At 40.1% G+C, this 17,552-nt stretch overlaps 1 protein-coding gene across 2 annotated transcripts in view; it reads left to right on the top strand.

Moving 5' to 3' along the window:
• LOC115765214 (longitudinals lacking protein, isoforms A/B/D/L) overlaps nt 1-17,552 on the top strand; it is a 127,863-nt gene that overhangs the window by 20,353 nt on the left and 89,958 nt on the right. The gene's annotated exons all lie outside the window — the stretch shown is intronic.

The raw sequence follows: 17,552 nt of genomic DNA on the forward strand, positions 1-17,552 counted from the left end.
TGTGCCGGAGCTACATATACATAGGTTCTTCATCAGCTGGTTTTATAATTCCGCCAGCATGCCAAATTGACGCATTGAGCATTGATATTGAGAGCACAAAGCAAAAGTGAATTCCGAAAGAAGAAATGCTAGAATCCAAGCGAAGAGTGTTGGGCATGATTTGAGAGGCATTCCCGGCGACTGGGCTATCAGGAATGCTGGAATGAAACACTTATCAATCAGCTGATACTACTTTTGTCTCAACCTCAGGTAATTCCATTCAACGGGCAGTTGCCACATATGTGTATATACATATACATGTATTCCATTAGAAGAAATGCTGGAATCAAAGCAAAGAGTGTTGCATAGGCATTCCCGGCGACTGGGCTACCAGGAATGCTGGAATGAAACACTTATCAAACAGCTGATACTACTTTTGTCTCAACCTCGGGTAATTCCATTCAACGGGCAGTTGCCACATATGTGTATATATACATGAATTCCATTAGAAGAAATGCTGGAATCAAAGCAAAGAGTGTTGCATAGGCATTCCCGGCGACTGGGCAATCAGGAATGCTGGAATGAAACACTTATCAAACAGTTGACTACTTTTGTTTCAATCTCTGATAATTCCATTCAACGGGCAGCTGCGACACGATCGCCAGGCCAGGCACATACCCCACGCTTCCCTATTTATATATTTGTATGTACATATATATGTATGTATGCATGTATATACATATGTATATGTGTATATATCGCATGCTACCTACCCACTTGTCTGTCTAGTTGCCGGCTTTGCCTGGCTGTCGCGTAGCGTCTCGTCGCGTCGCGTCGCTTTGCGTCCGTGTTCCATTAACCATTTGGCAAATCTATCGACGGACCGAACTGCACACACTTGAGCTGAGCGTTGTTAACCTTGAACATTTGCGCAACGATGACGGCTACCCGACTTTCTGAGCTGCCCCAGCCCTGCCTCCCTTGGCGCGATAACTCGCCTCTCCATATGTGTATATAGTATAAGAATAGAACACAAAACTTCTAACAAGTTTTGCGCGTGCGCAGCACGAATGCAGCCGAGCAAAGGCAAAGAAAGAAAAGCAAAGCCGTAGAATGGATAACAAATAAAATATTAAGAGAAACCGACAACAACAAAACACAATAATCATAAAAAAGCGAAAAAAAGCACCGCAACAGGGTGGCTACATTGCTTGAGAAGTTCCAAGTTGAAGGCGGAAGAGGGACAGAGAGAGAGAGAGAGAGAGAGAGAGAGAGAGAGAGAGAGAGAGAGAGACCGAGTGAGAGCGAGCGAGGTAGCTAAAGCTGAATTTAATACGCGCGCGCAACATGCACAACTAAACACATGGATACATGCACACAAACATGCATATTTATATAGCATACATATGCATATGCATGTATTTGTGTGCATGCGTGTGTGTGCTTGTGGTGTGTGTGTGTGTAGAGTGACCACTAAACAAATACAAATGCAACGAGCGGCGCTCACTTTTGAGGTGTTCCGTCATCAAAGCGAAACGAAATGAAACGAAATCAAAATCAAAAACCGAAACCCAAACCCAAAACCAAACCCAAACGTAACAAGATTCAATGTCAGTGTCAAGCAAAAGGAAGTCGGGCAATTAGCTTAATACCAGGTGCGCTAGGGGGTGGACAGGGGGTGCTAGGGGCTGCTGCTAGGGGAGCTAGCTTTGGCAGCTTTGGGCAGACGAAATTTAGCCAGTAGCAGGCAGCATTAACCGTTTAAGCCGGGCGTCAAATAGGTAACTTTCAGCTATTCAAACAGGCATTAGTCACCGCATATACATGCATATACACACATATATATATATATACATATATCTATATCTATATGTACATCTATCAACTGTAGTATAGTATTTGTATGCACACAACTGGCTCGCATAACACAACTGGCTCGCATAAATCTTCCTATTATATACATTATTTTTCTATATTTATTTTGAACTTAATTTTTTTCTAATAGCTTGTCAGGTAATTATAGAGAGTTTGTCTTCGATCGGGTTTAGACCTTAGCGAGACTTAATATATGCGCTACTCGTTAATCATAGAGTCTGTGCGAATATTCTTTATGGACCGAAATGCCTGTTAGAGTTAGAAACTAGTTTTTCGACGTACAATTGAAACGTTGAATTGTTAACTGCACCTTGCTGTTCAATATATCTGGAAAGCTTTTTCGTATAACAAGTTGCTGAGCAAAGGGGTTTTTCCCAATTTATATTTGAAGAATTCTTCGCTAGTGAAACATTTTTCACATGCTTGACATGTTTCTTTATTCTCCTGCTTAACTCTTACAATGCTTCTTTGTTTGTTTTGTTTTTATCTTCATTCAATCTATAATCCCTCTCTTTTCCCTTTCTATTCCCTCCCTTTTCCGTCTCTTATCGCTCTTTTTACCATCGCTTTTCCTTCTCGTTTCCCTCTCTGTCTCCCTACTGCTTCGTAGTTTTCTATTTGTCTCCTTCTTCCACCCACTATTCAATTTTCTCTCTGTAAAGAAAGCTCCACTTATACACTTGCACTGTTAGCTGCATGTGTATTGGTGAGCTTTTAAAGCGCCTTTGCTCAGTTGATCACCAGCTAAGCTCCTCATGCTTGTCTGTGTGTTACATGCGTGTGTCTAAGCTGTCGCTGCCTAACTTTGCAATTATTTCGCTCTTACCACCTCTTTGCTTGTCACTCTCTCTCTCTCCCACTCGTGCGTAATTTCTAAATTAACTGAATAACTCAATAGTTAGGGTTGAAATTACAGCCATAATAGGCGGTCGCCATTTCGTTTTATAGGAATGAGCGTTGTTTTTGTTCTTTTTATACCCTGAACTCATTAAAAACGGGTATAAGGGTATATTGTATTTGTGCGAAAGCCAAATGTATGTAACAGGCAGAAGGAAGCAACTCCGACCCCATAAAGTATATATATTCTTGATCAGCATAAATAGCTGAGTCGATCTAGCCATGTTCCTCTGTCTGTCCGTCCGTCCGTCCGTATGTATGAACGCAAGGATCTTTGAACCTATAAGAGCTAGAGACTTGCAATTTTAGATGTAGATGCTCCTAGCTCCCGCGCAGATCGAATTTGTTTCCGATAATCGATAACTTACTCCGTTTCCAAGCAATCGATAAAAATCGATATCGATATCCTGTTTTTTGGGCAATTTTGGTAAATTATAAGAGCTAGAGTCACCAAACTTGACATATAGCTTCTAAAATAGAATATATGCATTTTATGTTCTAAGAAGAGGGTTCAGGGTATCGCCTATTCGGGAGCTCCCGACTAGAACCTCTTACTTGTTCTTTTTACTAGCTTTCCGAATTACGCTCTATATCGCTTTATTAAAAGAATAAAAAAACATTTTTAGGTAAAACCTGACATAAATGCTTTATATTGTATTATGCTTAATATTGTATTATCTATATGATATTATGCTGTGAAAATAAATAGCAAAAGCTTGGGCATTGTCTAGAAATAACATTGGAATTATTAAGAAATCGTATAATATTCGAATTAAATGTTTGACTTTGTCTATTGCTGCTTCGACACATAAACAAATTTTTTGAATATAATTAATTATTGTTAAATAATAATTGTTTGCTCCATTTAATATTTTTGAAAGACTTTTTAGCTGCCAATCTTATGAAAGATTCACAATTACTATTTTTTATATATTTATCATTAAGCATTTGCAGAAATTCTTTTGCTACAATATTCTAATATCTTTATTATTTTCGTTTCTGGCTTTTCTTTCCCTTAACATTTCTTAATTCTTTTGTGAGTTTTTGACTTATTTTTCGTTTGTTGTTCTTGTTGATGTTGGTTATTGCTTATGGCAGCCAAAACTAAAATGGCAGCCGCATTTGGACGACCCTCAAAAATTGTGACTAGCCTGCCACAATCGAGTCCTTACGAACCCTCCCCGACTCCGACCCCGGCCCCGACCACGAGCCAACGCTCACATACTAGGCTCGCTTAACCTATGCCATCTCGTTTCCACACACATGTGTGTGCGTGTGTGTGTGAACAACCCTTACCGCCTGGTCATAGCTGCCCTACGTCTACCGCTTCCTACCCGGCTCACCCACTCCCTCTCGCTCGCTCATTCGAGCGTTCACAGGCCAAGAGCCTAGCTCGCTCGCTCGCTCTCTCTCTCTCTCTCTCTCTCTCTCTCTCTCTCTCTCGCTCTCTCTATCTCTCTCTCTCACACACACACTCTGTTATATCTTTTTTAAAGTGCCCCTCTCTCGCTCTTGCATTGTGTGTGTCCAGTTGCCTCTGCCTGCTTGACTTCAAATTGAGCTACCCTACACACACACACACACACGCACACACACACCACGCCTCTTCTGACTTCTAGGCTCTGCTGTGCTTGCCTTTGCGTGTTGTATGGCTGCTGCCTCCACCTGCTCCTCCTCCTCCTCCTCCTACTCCTCCTCCTTCTATTCCCAACCCTTTCGATGCCGCAGCTCCTGAGTCACAAGACTCACTACCTCAAATATTTCGAACATTTCTAGACATAATGCAAACACACACCTACACGCACACACACCTACACGCACACACTCTTACATTTCAATTTTTATTGGGGTTGGACATTTGCTGTTGGGCGGTTTGCCAATTGTAGGCGTTGTGCATTGTTGTTGCTGTTGTTGTTAGTTGCGTTGCAGCAATAATGCAACGGCCATTGAAGTTGTGCCATACACACACACACACACATAAACATGTAGAGACATATATATATATGTATATATAGATATATATATATATATATATATATATATATATATCGCGTATATATTTCAGTGCGAATCGCTGAAGCGTTGCTTGCGACGACTTCGGCTTACGTTTCGGCTTTCGCGTTCGTGTGAAACTATATTCACACACACACACACACACACACACACACACTCAGTCACTCACTCAGTCTACCTTTTGGGCCAACCACCCTGCCGCACTTAATTCACCTGCTTCACTTCACATTTCACATTTTACACTATTTGCATTTGCGCAAAAAGTGCAAAAGTTGACACACACGCAACATGCAACAACAACAACACGCCCGTTATTATATACATATACACAAATATGTATTTGTGTGTGTGTGTTTGTGTGTGTGCGTGTGTGTGCGTGTGTGTGTGTGCTATAATGGCCGCCATTTTGCTGGCCCTTTGCAGCATTTGCACTTAATGAAATTCTTTTTTAACAATATTTTATTTTCATTTTTTACCCATTTTTCACACATTTCATTTTCACTCATGCTTTCTCTCTTTCTCTCTCTCTCATTGCAGGTAAGTGTCGCAGGCTTTATTTATTAATGGATTTCCCATATCGGATCCACAAAACAGCCCCGCCCCCGCCCCGGCTGCAGTCCCCCTCTACCGAGCTGTCCGCTGCTTGACGTGAGTGCATTAAGAGCGTAAATCAATGTACATGTTTTTTCTTCATTCCTCTTTTTTCGATTTTCTCATTTTTTGTGTAATGAAAATGGAAAATGCTTTTTCAATTTCCATTTCAATTTCAGCCAATACGATTGGCTCATGATAATTAATTATATGCAATTAACAAAGTTCAAGACAGATGCGACAATAGCATTTGTTTATACTTATACTTATATCGCTCATTTTGTGGCTTTTAGAGTTGACCTAATGAAATATTAAAAATGTGGGAATAGAAAGATATGAAAGCGTCCAATTAACTTTAAAAGCTTGACAACCCATTCCGCAACTCTTTTAGCTGATATATTCAGTTGTTGTCAGTCAAAGGACATCGGGAGTACTTATAGATAAATAGAGTTAATATATTTAAAATCAGAATTGGAAATTTAGCTTAATAGATAAAGGAGAAATTGGGATTGAATTCTGTGGTGAAGAACTCAGCGAATAACTGAAGTATATAGAATATAGATTAGACTTAACAAAGTCTTGGCATAGTCTAAATAATGGCACCATAGAGCACATATTTTGATAAACAAAAAATTTGTTAGTACAAGAACGTATTTTTAACCCAACTTACCTATGACAGCTATATGTTATGGTAACCCGGTACGTTCGATTCGGTAATATGTACTGCCTGCATAGAAAGTCTTAGATTGTTGGATCTAGGCAAAGTTCCATGAACATAGCTTTGAAATTGAGAGGTTGGTTTAAAAAGAAACAGACAGATGGACAAGTCCTTGATACTGATTAAGTATGTGTAAATATATATATCTGTATATCGACTCTATGGAGTCGGAAATATGTCTCCCAATACTGTTTCTCTCTCTCTGTAGCCTGAGTTAGTCTCTATATGCCTCTCCCATATCTATCTCTAGTTTTCTCTCGGTCTCTCTCTCTCTCAGCTAGATACTTAAGAAATCCTTCACAGTGTGTATGTCCGTTGTCATTCACAGCGCATAAATTGCCATTCACAAGAACTTATTTTTTAAAAAGCTTTCGGATGCCCTTGATTATGGACGATGTTAAATCCAATTGCAGCTGCTTAACGCTGCATCGGTGCTTCGGTGCTTAACAACGATGAAGCGTAAGACGAGGGGGGAGGATGAGGGAATACTATGGTCGAATGGGTATGGGAACTGCGCCCAGTCACGACATTTTAGTCGAGTGTCGAGTGCTTCTTTGGTGTGACAGCCGCGTGTGCCGACTTGTAATTAGATTGTTGACCTGACATGCAGGCAGACAGACCTCTCCGACTGGGGGCAACTGGCAGTCTTTTTGGCCAATGAATGTGGCTTGCCATCTCTTGAGTTGCCGTCACATGTTGTTTCGTGTGGGGGGCCCCAAAAGTTGCGTATGTTAAAAAATCAACAAACAAAATGAAGCAAAAAACTCGAGAAATTGAAGCAAAATTAAATAAAATTTGACAAGTTTGTTTGAAATGCGCGAGCTGCCTCTCTCTTCCCTCTCTCGCATCTCTCGCATATCTCTGCTTTTGTGCTGCATCAGCTGCCAAGTTGCAAATACAAACGGCAACAAAGTAGCGTTTCGCAAATATTGACAACAGTTTGGTTGCATGCCACAAAACGTTGTTGTTTATTTTGTCTCCTGTTTTTATTTATTTTCCTAAAATTAAATTCGTTTCACGCAAAATGCAAGCTAATCGCTGAATAGGAAGCAGCACAAAGACGTGACCGCAGAGCCAAGGATGCAGCAAGAACAGTCCAAGCTGCTGCCGCTGTGGCAAGCGTGGCAAGTGTTGCGCTTTTGGGCATTCTGCGGCACGACGGCGGCATTGCGGCCCACAATCGCGGCAACAACATGTTGCCACAGAGTCGCCACCCAGCGGCATCTGCGCTGTTTGCCGTTGCGCAGGCGCGCGCACCTACACTTTGGCCCCGAATGCTACTTGGGCTGCCTCCTACTGACTCCGACTGCGACTCCGACTCCGACTGCGACCGCGACTGCGGCCGCGTCTGTGTCTGCAGCAACTCGAGTCCGACTCCGGCAGAGCTGAGATTAACATCACTATGTCATAAAGTTTGCCAGTCAGCTCTGATCCCATAAAGTTTTGTGCGTTTTGCTGAACTGGCTGCAGCTCGCGGGTTCCTTCGGCTACGTCAACGCGTTTGACACGCGCAAAAATTGGTAGAAAAAAAAACATGATGTTACACAGTTAGCTTTCATTTTGCCATAGGTTGAGTACTCTTACCTTTTACACGCAGCGAAAGAGACACTAAATCTTCAGTCCATGCACGATATCGTAAGAAAGTCACAATCGAATTTTGTTTCAGTTCATATACGATATCGCAAGAAAGTCCTATTTTTCACTCCTTATATAATATCTTAAGAAAGCCTATTTCAGTCCATATACGATAAGACAAAAATATGCTAGTTTCTTGTTGATATTTCAAAGCTGAGTTTTTAATCTGTCCGGATAATATGTGTGGCTATAGTGTTGGAAAGCACAACAAATAAAAGTTTTGTTTTCTCAGATTTTTGCAAGATTAAAATTGCATGAACAAGAACTGAATATATGTATAAACGATAATTACCATAAGTAAGCTATATTTCATGCAGTATTATTTTATACCTAGTAGAAATTATTATATTCAATCGATTCTTATGGGAATTAAAGAATGCTCTCATAGAAATGAGCTCAATATTTATAATAATTATTTATTCTACGTTATTTCATATAATGCAACAAATAAAATGTTGTGTAGAGTACATTGCATTCGGCTTGCATATAAAAGATAATTGCTTGGTTCCTGTTGCAGCAATTGCTGTGTCTGTTGTTGTTGCTGCTGCTGTTGTTGTAGCTGCACTTTAGGCTGCTGCACGCAGAGCACGCATTTTCAGCGTGAAATACAATTTCTGCGCCAAAGGAATTTCAATTGTGTGTTGGTGTGTGCCAAGTACCCAGCTCCAACTGCCGACTGCTGACTGCAGCTTCAAATGCAACTGCAACTGCAACTGCAATAGATGCAGTGTGTGTATTAAAATGTTGTTTTCTGCAGCTGGCAAAACTCCCGCAACACACACACAGAGCACATAGAGATAGAGAGAGGGAGGGAGGTAGGGAGGGAGGTAGAGCGAGCTCGTCAGTTCGTCAGTTTGTCAGTCAGTCAACGCACGACGCTCACGCAAATCACGCAACTCGAATTGTCTTGGCAATGCCTGATTCTAGCCAAGTTCTTGTTTTTGTTGCTTTTGCTGTTGCTGTTGCTGTTGGCCTCTTCTCTTGCCAATTTCATTTGCCGCCGCATTCCTTTGGGTAGCTGCCACATCTTTTGAGCCGCTGCTTCAGCCTCATCTTTTGGCTTCAGCTTCGGCTTCTACTTTTCCTCTTTTTTTTTTGTTTTGTTTTTTAATGTTAGTTGAACTTGGAGGCCACTGCAAATTGCACTCTGCACAATTTCCAGACGTCAAAAATCTATTGTTGTTGCCGTTTTTTATTGTTGTTGTTGTTGTTGTGCTTGTTCTTATTCCTATTCTTAGCCCAGTCGTAGCTGGTTTCTTGGGCCTTTGCCGACTGCGCCAATCGAGGCGCGAAGTGCAACTAGCTAAATAAATAAAGCAAAAATTAGTGTCTGCCCGAAGGTGATTAATTTTTATGTTGAATCTATTTGCCATTGCATAGATCCCACTGATAATCATATCAAAGTGGAGCATGAGAAGCGCGCCAGCTATTCCAGCCCAAGTGCCTAGTTTAATTGGAGCAAGATTTTCCATGAAGAACTGTGGCAAACGTTTTTTAAATAATTAAAACAGCATTAATAAAGAACAATTACTTTAATTTATTATAAACAAAAACGTGAAGTGTTGCTTAATATTCGCATAATTACTTAATCATTGAAAAATACCGAAAACATTAATCAAACAAAAATTAAATAAAGGGAATAATAGTAAATATTTATAGATTCGTTAAAAAAAAAACAAGTTGGAAAATTAAGAAAAAATCAAATTAAATTTAAAAAATATAAAAAATAGTTACAACCGTACAAATAAAATATCTATAATTTATTATAAGCAAAAATGTGAAATATTGTTAAATTGTTTAAAGTCAATAAATCATAAATTAAATAAAATTAAATAAATAAAAACAAGACAGCTATCAGCTATCTTTGGCACGCCGAAGATTTAGTACCCTTGCAGACCCAACCTTTGTCATGATGCTCACAGTGCTTTGCCCGTATCTAAGAAGCACAGGGAAAATAGGTAATGCCGATTATGGTTAAAATATCTTGAAAAACTTTGAAAAACAAAAAGTTTTTCATACAACCTAATTTTAGACCGATCGTTCCTATGGAAGCTATATGATATAGTGGTCCGAAGTTGTAAGGATTTTGCATATACAAATGTGAGAAGCATAGTAAAACTGATAAATGCAGAGGTTGGTCAAGATATCTTGATAAACAAAAGTGTTTTTCATATAAGATACTACTATTCCACCGATCGTATCTATGATATAGTGGTCCGATCCAGCTGGTTCCGATATATGTACTGCGTGCAACAGAAAGCGGGACTTCTTGTTGCACGAGAAGAATATAATCATGCATTATCACATTTCGATTACTTTTAAAACCAGATAGCATAGAGCTCATAGGGCCTTACTTCATTGGGTGTACAAAGAAACTCAAGCTGAAATCTCATTGCTTGCCATCAAAGTAGCTTGCGACAAGAATGTCCCCAGCTCTAAGCTGCTGGGGCTGGTTATAACAAAATATTTTAAGTTCAGTCTCAACCTGCAAACGAAGCACAATAAAAATTAAAAAACAAAAACCAAAAACCAAAAAAAAAAAAAAAGAACATTTCGAGTTTTTCATTTTTTTTTATTTTTGCACCAAAAATGTATTTGCCTAAAAAACAAGTGAACTACAAATTTTGAACGTGTCGCAAATTTTTTGGATTCGACAGTAAACAAAAACAATGTCAAAAATATAAAAAAAAAAACGAACGTCCTTCGGTTCGAGGGACTCCTGCAAAGGCGCGTCCGGCGTTGCTCGGGCAGAGCTGTGCTGCCCGAGGAAGCCCGAATGCGGCTGTCCGAGCGAAGGACCCAACGGAGGACGACAACGGGATGCAGCTACGTAATACACTAGGTCTGTGTGCGTCTATGGAGCTCTTGTTAATGTTATTGAATGTTCGTCTCAACGTCTTTCAATATGTTAAGAAATAAAAACCAAAAAAAAATAATTGCTTTTATGGACTGTGTATGTATGCAAATATAAATTTACAAGGATTTTGTAATCATTTGTGTAGTGCAAAAAGTGTGAAAAGCTCAAGGGTATGCAAAGCTAATTAAAGCTTTGGGTTGAATTCGCGCGTCGCTCTGATGTCCCGCTGCCGGATTAGTCTAAGTTTAATGCTCTTCATTAATTAAAGCACAATTGAAAGTGCATCATACGAACGCGCTTTCCTGATTCTGTTGCCAGCTGGATTGAAAATCAAAAGCACATAAAAGCTAAGAGTTGAATGATGCTGATGCTGTATTATAATCCGGATTAAGTCATTAATCTAGGAAGCACATTAAAACAATTGTTTTCCAAATTTGACTAGCTCCAATGTATGGCTGCAAGATTAGGAAAAACCGAAACACCGCGAAGCTTTTGATTAATCCAAGCACATTCAAAAGCACAACATGAACAAGCTTTTTAAGTATACTAAAAAGTTCATTAAAGCTTTGCGCCAGATCAAGTTTATAAAATTGCTTTACCATGCCCCACTATTGGGCATCTCAATAGCTATCTATGTATAAGTATATCTATCTAGTGACCGCCCACACACAGTTCGCTTACGTCGCAGGGGCGTGTTCTTGTGTGCGTGTATATATTTATTATATATATATATAAAATTGTATTAAATGCATTCTCTACTGTATTTGGCAGATCTTTGGCTAGTTTTTATAGCAGCATGCATAAAAATTAAATGAATTTTTATTTTCTTTTCAATTAAAATAATTGCAATAATTGTTTGCCGCAAAGTCAGCGAGTCCGTGAGCTGCACATAAAGTCTTGTGATAATCGGCCAGTAAAAGTGGTAACTGGGTTTGGCTGATGGCAAATGCAAATGAATATAGTTGTAATATATATTGAAGGGGTGTCAGGGCTGAGGGGCGGGCCCTGTTCAATAATTAGCACTGGTCAAAATGTGACGTGTGGCAAGCTGCAATATGCAGCACCGGCAGCTGGAACGTGCCACACGGAATTGACGCGAGGGCACGCGCTTAAAAATGTTTAAGATATGTTTTTTCAAAAACCTCTTCTGGGCTGGGCCTTTGATTCGCGCAGGCAGTTAGTTTGGCCAAATTAACATGTTGTTGCTGCCGGGCTTGGGACTGGGGCCGGGGCCGGGGCCGGAGCTGGGGCTGGGGCTGGGGCTGGGGCTAGCTGCTTATCTTTATCGACATTTGTTTTCTCCGGTGTCCGTTTCAAGCTGGACAGAACCACAAAACTGCCGGCCAAACAACTTACCCGAAAAAAAAGACGGGCAAAAAACCCAAACAGAAAGGAATAAAAAGAACTGCAGGGGAAAAAAGTACCAACTGCTGTTGGTCGTCCGTCTGTTGCCGGTTGCTGGTTGCCGGTTGCCGTTGCTGGTTGCTGGCTTTGCGTTTGTTGTTCTTGGCAACTCTTTTTGCTGGTGGTCCTGCCACTCGCACTTTTGTTCGCTCGGACTCCTTTTTGACCACAATCAATGCTCAGGCTCTTGCTGCCTTTTATTTTTTCTTTCCTGCCTCTCGCCAGCTGCCTATTGTCTGCAATGTTGCTGCTGTTGTTGCTGCTGCTGCTGCTGCAGCGTGTTGTGTGTGGTCAGTTTTGCGGCTCTACCGAGTTGATTACTTAATTCTATTGATGACGTTTTGACTGATTGCCTTATGAGCTTTCACTTTTTTGTGCACAATGCCAGTTAATAACAGGACCAGCTTTCATATTGCTGGCTGGTGGTGCTGCCTCTGCGGCTGTCGTTCATTGTTATGAATTATTCATACAACAAGCACAAGGCGCAAGCAGCATTTTTTTGTTTCTGTGGCCAGCACTGGGACTTCATCAGCTTCAACTTCAATTTCATCTGGGCCTGTGCGGCTCACTAAACGTTTCAATTCCCTACACTGTCGGACGCACACTGCGCTGCAATGTTTGCAATATATTATGGCCCATAAAAAATATCTGTTAATGGCAGAACTTATCTCAGGCTTATCGAATTTTAATGAAAGACAACTCAATCCAAATTCGATATGTGTTTTTGTTTTTGTTAAGCCTTTCTATGCGATTCTCATGAATAAGTAGTCAATTATGTAAGTAGTAATTATATTTTTGGTCCTGCTGTTCTCCCACTTTTTTTCTCTACTCGCAATACGCTTGCTATTCTCTTTAAAAGGTTCCTTCTATTTCAAGATTCTTCATTTCAGACTCGTCCTCGCCCATCTTCTTGCTCGATCTCTCTTAGATAATCTCACTATTTTTTCTGGCTTTTTTTCTTGCTCTCCCTCTCTCTTTAACGGTCTGTTTTTATCTTTGCCTCTCTCTCTTTCTCTTTCTCTCTATCTCGAACTCTTTATCTATTTCTCCCTCCCCATTTAATGCAGTCTTTTTTTATGTCACTTTCTATCCCTCTGATCTTGTCAACCGCACTGTTGATCTTACATTCTAAAAGCGCTACTTGATGAAAATCGCATAGAAAGGCGCATCTATCCTATGATTTTTGCGTTTTTCTGATTGACCGTGATTCGTTCATATTCAGTTGATCCACAAACCTGTTGCCGAGTGTCTAAGGCCGCATAATGTTAACCGCTAGATGACTTTATTAAGACGGCAATCGCCGACAGTGTCGTCCAATCAAAATGGACCGCACAACATGATTTAGTGGCGAATTCCTTCACACCTGCCATGTCTGTCATGTCAATAATGCCACCAATTCTGCGCACCTGGCCAACACCAGGCCAACTGATAATGATGTGACAAAACAGCAGTTGGCTCTGGCTGTCTTTCTGCTTTGGTTTTTTTTTATTTTTGTCTTTCCGTTTTTCTCAGCTTTTAGCCTGCGGCGATTGCAGGCCGTCGCCTGCGGAACGGCGGAGCGACCAAATAGCCAATACCGTGGCAAAAACTAAGAGCAGGCCGCGACCAGGCCAAGCCAGGCTGGGGCCAGGCTTTAAGGCACGTCGTCGCTGTCATTAACGTGATTTTGTTGTTGTTGTTGTTGTTGGCACATTATGCGTTATTACGCGTGCGCGCAGGCGCAGGCGCTGGGGCGGCATCGAGCCCAGACTGGAATTGTCTGTGATATCTTTTGGCCTTACACCAACGTTAAGCTAAAGTGACACTTTGACAGCGATGCGTGATAAACGACAAACGCAAAAAAGCCAATGTTGGTGCAGCTGTTGTTGTTGTTGTCGTTGTCAATGGGCACAGCAGATGATGCTACATGCTGGGAAACGCATTCGCCTAACGGTCGCTGCAATTTGTAATTCTCTTACTGTTTGTTGTAAGTTTTTCTTAGCAACTGATATGCTAATTTCACTATCTATTGATTTGGCCAAAAGCGAGGCTGGCATCCACTGACCAAGTTCTTGGCCAACTGTTTGTCACTATATGTAGCTAAACAGGCCTATCTCGAGGGCATGAGAGTCGCATAGAAAGGCGCTGTTAAAGAGCCTTTGAAAATCGAGAGACGAGCGCCTAGCATTGGAAGGAGACTGGGAGAGGCAGAGGGGACGAGTGCAGTATTAGTTATAAAGTTTTGTCAGCTGTACGTAATCCTTTAGATCGTGAAAATCACATAGAAGGGCGATTGAAAATTAAAAACGATTTATGGTAGAGGTTAAATATAGTTGTATAACAAATAATTTATTGAGCTGCATACGAAATAGAACAAGAGTAATCAAATTTTCAGTCTCTAGATGCAGAACTCTCTTTAGAAATTGATCGTATATTAAAATCAAAAAATCGTATAATTTGTTTGATCACGATCAGAGCAGTGCACTTGAAACTATGTTAACATAGTTTCAGGTAATTCGAGCAGAATATGTTCATATACATATATTCGAGAAGCTCAACCAGAAACTCTATTCAGATCTTTGCTAAAAGATAAAAAATCTTAAGCAACTTACAGAAAAAATGAAACGAAATTCAAACGTTTTGATTGTCATTGCTAACCAAAGCTGACAACATTTGCATTTGGAACAAACTATGGATCGATCGTTAGATTGTTTGATCGCGTGTTGAACACGCATTTTGATTACAAGCTCAATTCAATCACCAGCTGTGTGTGTGTCTGTGTGTGTGTCTGTGTGTGTGTTCTGCTCAGAGTGTGTTCCACTTTCGGATCACTGGGGCACTCTGGCGCACTGGCTAATCTCGACAGTCTGATCTTGACATTCGGTTCTCGCAGCATGCACAGTTATCGATCGATGGAAATTTCCTTTCCAAAGCTCGCTCTGATTGATGGATCTTGTTAAATGTTGAGCTCTTCGGCGAGAAATTATATAATGCCAGGATGCGAGGAATGCTGTGCAAATGATATCCAGGCTTCAGGTGAAGAAGCAAGTCGAGCAAAAACAATTGACAACTCTGCCAGCAACATTGAACAACAACAGCAACAACCACAACGAAAACAACAACAACAACAACAACAACAACAACAACAACGACAACGCTTTCCGTTCACGATAAGTAAAAAAGCAACAACAATTGTGGTCTGTGTGTATGCGTGTGTGTGTGTGTGATACGCGTGTGTGGGCGCAATTTTCCATTGAATTATAATTTTTCATATCACAATATTTTTTTTTTTATTTTTGTTGTTGCAATTGTTGTTGTTGCTCGTTTTGCATTCGGCTTGTCATAATTTTCATTACATGTTTTTGTTGTTGTTGTTGCTAACCATGTTGTTGTTACCAAAGCCTGAACCTACGGCTTGATAAAGATCTCATATTTGCAGCTCTGCTCGGGTGCGGGCTGCAACAACAACAACAACAGGAACAAAAACAACAACATAGAGCTGCAGAAATATTGCAACAATCTGATAAGAATGTTGTGTATTGGCAAAAGCAACAGACAACAGCCAAGAGACAGCGTCTGCGATGTCGGTTTGTGTCTTAGCTAGACAGAAAAAAAAATAACAAAAAAAAACAAACTGGTATTTTCGAGTGCTGCTGACGATTTAATACTCTTCCAGCATGCTTGTTTCCTTTCCTACAAGGTTTTATTATATAAGAATGCAATTTGAACATGTTTATAAAAGTATTTTAACGTAAACCAAAAAGAAACTGAATTGGATCAAAATTCAATTTCTCACCGATTACTCTTGTAGTAACAAAAATTCATGATTGATCAAGATCTTTTTTATAGGATAAGAAGAGGGATAAGAAGAGGGATAATGATATTGATAATGAAAATGATAGCACTGATGATAAAGTGAATGAAAATAATAATGATGATTAATATATCAATAATGTTAATAATTGATAAATAAATATAAAATAAATAATGCAAAAGTAGCTAAAAAAATATATATAACTAATAAAATAACTAAATAGTAAATTATGCTTTTCAGTTTATCACCAAATATTTGTGTATTTTATGGAAACACATTGCAATGATAATGATAATAATACAGATAATGATTATTTTAAAAGTAATGATAATTATGATACCAATAATATTAAAATATAAGAAATAAATAGAAAGTAAATAATGAATGAGTAATGAAATAAATAATGAAAAATAATAAATAAATAAACATTAAATAATAAATAACAAATAAATAAATAAGTAATCGCTTATATGTAATAATCCATAAGTGAAAGTTTAAGTAGTAAATAACTAAAATAAACGAAAAAAATATTAACAATTAAAAGAATAATAAATAATAAATAATGCTACCCAATTAATCAACAATTATTTGTGTGGCCTTCACTTTATGGCGAAACATTACTTGATAGCATTCTCGCATACCCTTTGCGAGGGTGTACAAATAGAAGCCAGAGTCGCAGTTGAAGTGCGTTGCCTGTCAAAACAAACAAAACGACAGCAACAACAACAACAGCAACAACAACAACAGCAACAACAGCAACAACAACAACGACGACGACGACGAGGAGTAACGACAACAACGACAACTGTGGCAACTCTGCGCATAACTCTTGTGGCGCTGCCGCTGCTGCCGCTGCTGCCGCTGCTGCTGCTGCTGCTGCTGCTGCCCACCCACGCTGGCCGCCCCAAATTGACGAATTGTGGCAGTCGACGCAGTGGCGCAAATCGGGAACGCCAATGACATTATAATATGTCAATTTTTATGCCGCTTGGCAGGCGCGTGTTACAAAATGTCAAAAAACGCAGCGGCACAACAGCAACAACAACGACAAGCAACAACGACAGCAACAACAACACAAACAACGACAGCAACAACTCTATTGTGCGCCCACGCTTTGTTGTTGGCGATATTCAAAAGGCAAACATTGCTCGTGGTTGTTTCTGCTGCTGCCGCTGCTGTTGTTGTCCTCCAAATGCAAACAACTGCAACATTTAACATTTTTATGCGATTTAACCAACGTTTTGTCATGTTGTCGAAATATGTCCAGCGCGGACAAAGACAGGAGAAGCTGGAGAGAAAGCAAGGGGAGGAGAGAAGAGTGGGATAAGTCGCATTATAGGGGAATAGAGGGATGTAGAGCAAGGGAGCGAGAGAGAGAGAGATGAAGAGAGTGAGAAAGAGAGATAAGGGAAGAAAATAAGAGAGAGAGAGAGAGAGAGAGAGTGAGCGAGAGAGAGAGAGGGAGAGAGAGAGAACGAGAGAGAGAGAGAGTGAGTGAGAGAGAGAGGGTAGGGACCCAGAAAGAGACACTGAGAGAGAAAGACACAGAAAAATAAGACACAGGGTAAAAGACAGTGGTTGAGACGGAAAGAGACATAGGTAGAGAAAAAAAGAGACCCAGAAGTAAAGAAAGTCTCTAAGAGAGTGACTAAGGGAGAGAAAGAAAGAGGAAGGAAGCGAGGGAGAGACCTTGTGAGCAAGAGAGAGAGAGAGAGACAAAGAGCATTGACTAAATGGACATTTCAAATAGAAACAAGATATGCTATTCTGGACTTTTCATAGAAGTGCTT

Source organism: Drosophila novamexicana, unplaced genomic scaffold (assembly GCF_003285875.2).
Source record: "Drosophila novamexicana strain 15010-1031.04,08,12 unplaced genomic scaffold, DnovRS2.1 tig00000932-arrow-arrow-pilon, whole genome shotgun sequence".
Taxonomy (NCBI): Eukaryota; Metazoa; Arthropoda; class Insecta; order Diptera; family Drosophilidae; genus Drosophila; species Drosophila novamexicana.